Below are 8906 nucleotides of genomic sequence, written 5' to 3'. Positions count from 1 at the left end.
GAAACATTAAAGAAAAAAAAAACAACAATATTTGGCATACACAACCCAATGATTTTTGATACAATTATAAAGGAACATTTTCATATTTAACAACTTGTATAAAGTCTTAGAAATAAAAGGTTGATTTTTTTTTTTTAGTTTTATCTAAGAAAGCCATAAGCACAAAAATGCCCCATTTGGGGCTTGCTCATTAACAATCCACCTAATTGATTTCTGAGAGATTTATATCCGACTAACCTGAATAGAAATCAAAACACAAGCATATAATCAGCTGGGATAATGTCTAGAATGGCAATTCTGGGGTACATTTTGAACCAGAAGCTTAACTAAAGCCTTTGTTTCTCATTAAAACTCACATAAAATTCTTAGGATGTTATTAACAGCTTCTGGTTGGCCACATGTAAATAAGAAGACGAGGGAGTAGAGAAAGAAGATCTGGTCTACCAGAAGGCCAGACACCTTAGCTGACCTGCTAACTAGATGTGATCAATGAAGGATGAGTATACTGAGCCTTCTGTCCTGGCCTCTCAGTGCACAGAGACCCTGCACACTAGAATATGCAACACAGGCAACCTTGGCACATTCATGTGAAAGGCTAGAATTCCTTTTGAGTGAAAGGACAGAAGGAACAACAACAAAGTAGGTGGCACTAGTGGCGGGCAGAGGTCTATCACCCTATAGACAAATCGCATAATACAAAATTGTCCAGGAAAGCAATTATCACCATCCCACTTTGTCTCACTTCTTCCCTTCCATTAACCGTTAGGCTCAGTCTGTTATCAGTGTAAAGTTTCCTCAGGTTTCACTCGTATTCAAGGCTTTATCAGTGCTATTAATATTGCTGCCTTTTTTCCTATTTTCCCCCCAGTGTAAATAACTATAGTTAAAAAGTTCCAGACTTGTGTTCAGAGATTCCTTTCATCCCTTGCCTCTTCCTCTCACTAAAGGTCAGTAACATTTTTCTTTCTCCTCCATTAATCAGCTAACGGTGGGTTGAATCTCAGATTCAAGAGGCAATAATGAGCAGGGAAGGGAAGTGTGGCCAAGGTGGTCTCTGATGTACGGATATATGGGGAATAACTCAATGAATACCAGTTCAGTAAGTTTTGTTTCCAATTTTGTTTCCTTGAAAAGTGGAGAGGAGGCAGAAACAGAAGGAAAATAAGGACAGATTTCTTCCAAAGGTTGTTTTTTCTCTGATTATTTTCAAATGTTTGTGAATGCAGAAGACTGGAATAATTGGTTTATCACCCCTGAATTTTCCTTCAACAAAACTTCATAAGAAGAGAGTGAAGATGGATGTCCCAAGCAGCCATTTTGTAGTGTGCTGAAATTATATGGAAATGAAGTGAAATATAACCCAAATAAAAAGCCTATTTTAGCAAGCAAAAGAGCAACAAAGTAACAACACGGTATTCAGAAAAACAGACCCTTGAGCAAAAGCTTTAGGCGAACCATCAGCAAAAGGAAATCAGAGCTCTGACATCAAGTTCTGTGAAAAAAGATGTCAGCCTCCAAGAGCTGTCCTCAAAGGTAGACTTTTCCATATGAAATTGAAAGAAAAATGACATTTCAACTGCACTCTCCTATTATAAATGACACCTTCAGAGATTTACAAACCAAATACAATAATAGGTACATCAGGTAACATATGTTACATTTAAAGTAGCACTTCAAAAATTTTGACAAATGAAACAAAAAATTTAGAATCATAAAGCTCACTGAGTAAACAATATCTTTAAAAAGTGAGTTTAAAGTCTAGACCTGGTTTTAAATCCAACCCAGCCGAAGCATTGAGTCATATTTGGAACTTCTTTAAATCATAGACTATCAAACATAGGCCATCTTTAGTTCTGTTATCCCACAGTAAACCTTGGACAATAAAGAATATCTTAACCAGTTTAATGTCACATCCACTTGAGAGAATCTTATTAGAAAACCTATTACTTATATATATTCCTAACTACCTAAGATAGTTAGAATTGCGCAGTTTGAAGTGTATAGATTTAAGAACTGATTTTCAGCAGGTGTGTTAGACTTATATTAATTTTTCTATGTCACAGAATTAATAAAATGTCTATGAAGTCTACCCTTTCTAATTTTAAATCACCTCCTTTACACCCAAAATAAACAGATATTTAACCATCTTTGTAAATTTTGGGTTGAATATTTGTCTGATCTGGTATTAATCTTAAAGAAGAAAGCAATATATTACCCTCACAGAGTGATTACTATGTTCTAGGATTGGTTGTCTTAAATTTAATCCACACAGCTACCCCACAAAGTGTGTATTACTGTCAACCCCCTTTCACGGACAAAGCTAGGGTCCTGAGTAGTTAAGGGATTTAACTAAAAGGGACACATTTGAGATTTAAATGCAGGCCAATGTGCTACAGAGACAGCCCTCTTAATCATCTCATTATCTGAAGGGCCTCCGCCAATGATGCTGAATTAAAAATAAAGATTAGGTGAATTGCAGCGGCCCATCCTTTCTAGAGACACATTTTTTTTCTCTTGTTACCTAGTTCGGTATGGATATAAAATGTTTAATAGTCATCATTATTTTGTGCATTCTTTGTACTCAGATGATTGACTTCTTCTAAATTGTCTAACGATCCAGAGCCTGCAGCCTCTACACAAATGCGTCTCTCTCTCTTTCCTCTCTCTCTCTCTCCCTCTATTTCTCTCTCCTCCCCTCTCTCCCTCCCTCCCACTCTGTTCTTTTAAACACTAGCGGTGGGCTCAAGTGTATCTAGGGAAGAATGTCTGAGGGCATGTACAGCATACGCATGGATAACGGTTATAAAATAGTTATGTACAAAGGACCCCAAATAGAACAGCCAGGGGAAGACATTTAACAAAAATACATGGAGAGTCCTGGATTATTGTTTCTGCCCATTGGGAAGCTGTTTTTAACTGCAACTCCAATAAGGAAGCCACCCTTCCATCAAAACCAGTCAAAAATGACTCGTATATTATATCTCAGAGAACCTACTCCTTTGAAAAAGAACACTGTCCTTAGAAAAAGAACATTGGTTCAAGACTCAGCAGAGAGAGAAAGGGAAATCAAGTGAGCTCTAAAGTTAAATAAGAAAAAACATGAACAAAACCAGACAAGCAAACCCTTTTCCTACGATGTAATTAAATATGCACAGTGCAGCCAAAACATTGCCAAGCAATATATGCAAGGGAAGCACAGAACAGAACACACAAATGGCCTCTAAGAATATAAAAAGTTGCTTAATTTCAGTGGTAATCACAGCAAAGACTGATTAAAACACGGCTCACAGTCAGATCAAGATCACGAATTAAAATGCTTAGCCTCCTCTTGCCCAATTAGCTCTTTCCTCAAGGAATAATTATTCTGTTTGTTCATCTTGGTCTTTCTTTTTGTACTGTTGCTCTCCTTCAAAAGTCTGGTAGTTTCTGAATATCAATCGCCTTTATGAATGAAGTCCTTGGTGGCTGCCAAAGGGTGGTTAAATGCGTTTTGTTCTGTTTCTGTTACATAAGTCGGCTTCCTATTTCCCCAGGAGTCCTGAGCTGGAAGGCTGATGGTGACCTCTGTGTGTATGGAAAGGGGCAGCATAATTTGAAAGGCCATGGGCAGGCCCTGAATTGGGTTCTTTGGAAAAAGACTGAGATAGAAAGTCACGTGCAGATGACTTAATGGGAAATGCTCTTGGGAGATACAGCTGGAAGGAAGTGAGTCTGGCCACAGTGAGTGGAGGCAGGAGCTGATTCACGGTGCTGCGGCAAAAGGGACCTTGGCTGAATCTACAGGAAGCTACAGAGCTGGGATGGCTTTTCAGCATCTTCCCAAACTGAGGCAAAGAGACAGGACTTTATATATCTGAAATAATCAGTCATCAGCCACTGACTTCCCCTGGAAGGGGGTGTTACCTTGGGCAAGCTAGTTCTTTTGGGAAATGTGAAAAGTCAGCAGTGAGCCATCGGCCCCATATGTTTTCAGCACTGGGGGATGGATGTATCAGTACTGATAAGATGATCTAGTTATAACATCACAGTATCCACTAGGTCAACCATTTGTGTCGCTCAGCTGTACTTGCTCTTTATAGTAAGTTCCTTACATTGGAGAATAGATTCTTTAGGATACTGATGGGTCTTGTATCCTGGGGAACTTAGAAGAGAAATGTTAGTGGAAAAGGGTAGCTTTTACTGTTGAAGTTAATCTTAAAGTCCCAAGTGGTAAAAGTCCCTCTTCTTTCACTACCCATTTTGTATTTCCCTTACGCTTTGCTGGCATCACTGTTGCTACGTGAAGTCTGAGCCACTGTTCACTGACTGCTCTTGTCTCAGGCTGTGGCTGCTGTACTTGTCTGTTCACTATTAAAGTGGAGCGTGAGAGGGCGAATAGACAGCCGAGAGCATTGCCTGAGTGTTAAATCTATTCTTGCCCGCTCTCTTTGTGAAATAAAAGGTGTACCTTCTCCCGACAGTACGTGCTAATTACCTCTGCGAGTGTAGTGACTCTTTTCCCTGTTTGATGATCTTTAAGTGTGAGAAGGTTGAAGTTACCAGGCAATAGTCACAGCTTACAGATTGGTGGGGCTCTTCACAGATACGGAGAACAAACAGGTGGCTGCCAGAGGGGAGTGGGATGGGGGAATGAGAAAAACACATGAAAGATTAAGAACTACAAACTTCCAGTTACAAAATAAATGACTCACCGTGATGAAATGTACAGTCGTGGGAAAACAGTCAACTCTAATGTAATATCTTTATATGGTAACAGACAGTAACCAGACTCATCATGTGATCGCTTTGAAATGTATAGACGTATGGAATCACTATGTCATGCACCAGGAACTAACATAGTGTTGTAGGTCAACTATACTTCAAAAAAAAACTCAAAAAAAAAAAAAAAGAGAGAGAGAAAGAGATTAGATTTATGTTACCAAAGGTGGGGGTGGGAGAGAGGGAACTGGATAAAATTGCTTAAAAGATACGAACTTCCAGTTATAAAGCAAATAAGTAGTAGTTGGGTTGTAACATATAACGTTGTTAATACAATTAACACTTCCCTATGTGATGTGTAAATCAAGAGAGTTCTTATCACACGGGAAACATGTTTTTTCCTCTTATTTCTTTTATCTATAGAAGGTAATGAATTATTGTGGTAGTCATTTCATGATGTATGCAAGTCAAATCATCAAGCTGTGCATGATACATTTCTACAGTGCTGTATGTCAGTTATATCTCAACAAAGCTGAGAGAGAAAAAAATCTACTGATGGGACACTTACTGCGTATCTTTGCAGAAGCATCTGAGATGGTCCACCCATGAGGCAGGCTTGTCCCTTTCCCCCCTCTTTCAGAGATCGTCCACGTGGTCTTACGTGTAAACTGAGGGAGAGGCTATTGCAGTTACAGGGGGATCTGGGCCCCTTCTTTATACAATTTAATCCAGTGCTGCTTGTGTCCAGTCTCAGATGTACCATGTCTGTCTTGAAATGGATCGCTGCTGGGTGTGCCACACCCTATGACCCAGAGGACTGGACGTGATGTGCACCTCTGACTTCATGGGTATTTGACAGCCCGAGGTCAGAAGTTCAAGCTCTACCAGAGCCCAGTATCACACAGGAGCTTTTTAAATAATTCATGTTTCTCTTCTGCTTATAATGAGATGTTTTTCTTCAGAACGAAGGGATCTATAATGCTTCCCTGTGATTTTCCTATTGGCATTTGTCATAAACTCCAAATGGCATCTTTTCCCATCACATTAGATTAGGTACTCCCAATACCATAAAGTTGATTCCATTGAATGGACCAGTCAGAAAGACATCTGGCCCAACAGCCTGGATCTACTGTGGAATGTGCTGTGCCTGAAGGGGGCCCCCTCATTCTGTATCTCTCAATGGTGGGAAGAGTAAGGTTTAGTCATTATTCCATGACTTTGAACTTACTGATGGGGTGAACCCCTGAATATGCATAGGTCACACATGTTGTACTGATTCATTTACCACTTCTTCCTCATCTATTATGATAAGCTGATGAGTTTTATGATTCAGATCCATTTACACTGTATTATGATAGCAGAAAACCTGAGGCAAAGGGAAAGCTGTGAATATGCACCGTTGTTTCTCCCACATGAATAGACTGTTCTCATCCTCCTTATCAGTAGGGATGGCATTCCTTTCCCCTTGACTCAGTGCCCACCGGATCAATAGCTGACTGTGGGGTCTGGTTTACCTGCTGCAGTGAACTCCAGTTGGGGGTCATTCTGGTTAAGTTTTCAGTGGTCCACTTCCATACACCGTGATCCATCCACTTTATATAAAGTCTGTCCTCTTCATTCTTTAGGTCTTGAGGATGGTGCTGATACCTGACACCCTTTGGGAAGCAGTATTGTTTTGATTTACTGTCTTAACTGAGGGCCAGGTGCCTTTATTATACAGAGTAGGGGACAAATGTGGAGGTTCTGCCAATTTCCAAAATCCATTCCAATTCTTCCTTCAAAGACTTGCAAGGAATTGACTGCTTAGATCTGTGGACCTAGTGGACCCATTGTGAACTGGACCTACACCAATAATCCATTTATTGTCTCACCTTCTCATTCCTACACTCTAATAGGGGGATTATAGTGATATGATAAATCCCCAGATACCACTCTGAATTCAGAACCTGTGGTTAAGGGTCCCCCAGATGTGCTGGTGTTCCAGTTCCCAACATGTAGCTGCCTGAGTAAATAGCCATCAGAAAAGTCAGGGAAAGACTGGGAGAATTACTAGCAAATACCCTATGGAATTGCATGTTCTTTTCAAAAGAGACTTGAAATCCCTTTCAGCTAGTAGGTTCTGGTCTGAGAACTAGACACATCTAAAACCAGACCAACCTGGTCAAGACCTAAAGAATGAAGAGGACAGACTTTATATAAAGTGGATGGATCACGGTGTATGGTCTAACTCCCACAAACTCACACATGGAATGATCTCGGGGCCATCCCATGGAACACGGTCAGCTGGTAGGTTTTCTGGCCTTTGGAGGAATAGCCACTCTAGTCTGTCCAACGCCAGCTCATTGAACCTTTTGATTCCCTACTTCGTCACCTCCACCACATTTCTTGCGTTCTTGCTTCATTTAGTATGCACCATTACTGTTTCCAAGATTCGCTTCAAGGGGCCCCAGAAGCATATCAGTGCTATCTTCCAGATTCCTTTCCAGGGTGTTAAATCCTTCACCAGAGAAGAGTGCCACCACATTGAAAAAGAAAAAGAAGTTGGTCCCGTAAAATCACCTAATTTGTCAACTACTCCATTGGACGTATTTCAGTCAGAAATTAAAACCTGATTAAAAAGGAGTGGTGGAATCAAAATCAAAGAGTGAGGTAAGTAATACCCAAACACACCACAAAAAGACCACTTTGTAAAACCATGAAACACTGAACTATTCATTCCCTAGGTAGACTTCTTTTTTGTTTTTATTGTTAAGTCATTTAAGATTCTAACAGAATATGTCTTGATTGATAATGGAGATTAATATTCAAACTTAATAGTTAAATCCCAAGTGAAATGATGACTAAAAGTAGCAGTAGCTACAAAAATCAGAGTCAGTTAATGTCTACAAAGAAGACAATCAGAAGCTTGGTGGAGTTGTATTTTAGTGAAGCAACTGTTTAAAATGTCCTGGGACAGGATTTATAATATTGAATGGATCCTCTGAAGAAAAATGATTCTTTAGATTAAATACAAAGGATTCTTCAACAGAAGAGGCAGTGGAGGATAGTAGTTAAAAGCACAGATTTTAAAAGACACTTCTTAGATTTGGACCTGGGCTCTTGCAATTTCTAACTATGTGTTCTAGAAATTATAGAATGGGATAAATATATTACTTTAAAATAGATGGCTTATTCCTCCTTTTGCCATTTTCCTTCCTAATATTTATTGCTTCATGAGACACGTCTTCAAATAGCATCTGAATGTATTTCCACCAATCTATTTACAAGATCTAGATGAGAGATAAATATCTGACTGTATATTTCCAAATTTCCAGGAATACCCATCTCACTAACTTGATCCTTAAACAACAAGATACAGAAGCAAATGTTTGGCATTTAATGTTACTATAGCATAGCTCTGGCAACAGCAAGAAGTTATTTTTCCAGGAATTAATGGAGAACTAAATGTATAGCATGCTGGCTTTGGTGCAATAACACAGCTCTTCAGAACTGTAATGATTTGTTATTCAAGAAGCTAAAAATAATGCTATTATAATCCATCAGAAACTCAAGGTGTGCAATTTAATCATCTGCACATATTTTTTGTTGTTGAGTTTTGTTGTTAGCCAGCCATCTTTGTGTTTGAGATAATCTTTTAAAACAATATTTAAGTAGAGGGAAGAGGACTGGACTCTGAGTCAGGAAATGTGAATGTGTCCTTAGGCAACCGTCATTGGTAAAATGAAAAAGGAAATTGGATTAAGACACCTCTCATCTCCACCCATAAAAATTATAAGTTGCATGATATAATTTATATAATATAATATAGTACCTAATCTGTTGGCTAACTGTGGAAAATAAGGAAGAAAAAGTGAATGTAGAAGAAAGATAACTGATTAAGAGTCCTTAATCCAACTCCATCCCGTGCTCATGTTACCTCTGAATGTCACATAGGATGTCTGGACTTCAGTTTTGTCATCTGCAAGACGGTCGGGTAGTTTCATCCAGCTTGTCTCTGACGTCCCTTCCAGCTCTCAAAACCACAATCATATGACTCATTCATTCTCTGGGTTTCTTGTCTCAGATTGAATCTCCTTGTTAATTTGGTCAAGGTGAAATCTTTGAGTACTTTTGAAATCAGGAATGAGTTAGGAGGCAGAATTGCCAATACAATTATGCAACTCTTGAAGTTTCTTGCCAATCACATCTTGAGCCAGAATTGGCATCCA

The sequence above is a fragment of the Vicugna pacos genome, chromosome 8 (assembly GCF_048564905.1).
Source record: "Vicugna pacos chromosome 8, VicPac4, whole genome shotgun sequence".
Taxonomy (NCBI): Eukaryota; Metazoa; Chordata; class Mammalia; order Artiodactyla; family Camelidae; genus Vicugna; species Vicugna pacos.
This window is presented reverse-complemented; position numbering follows the sequence as displayed.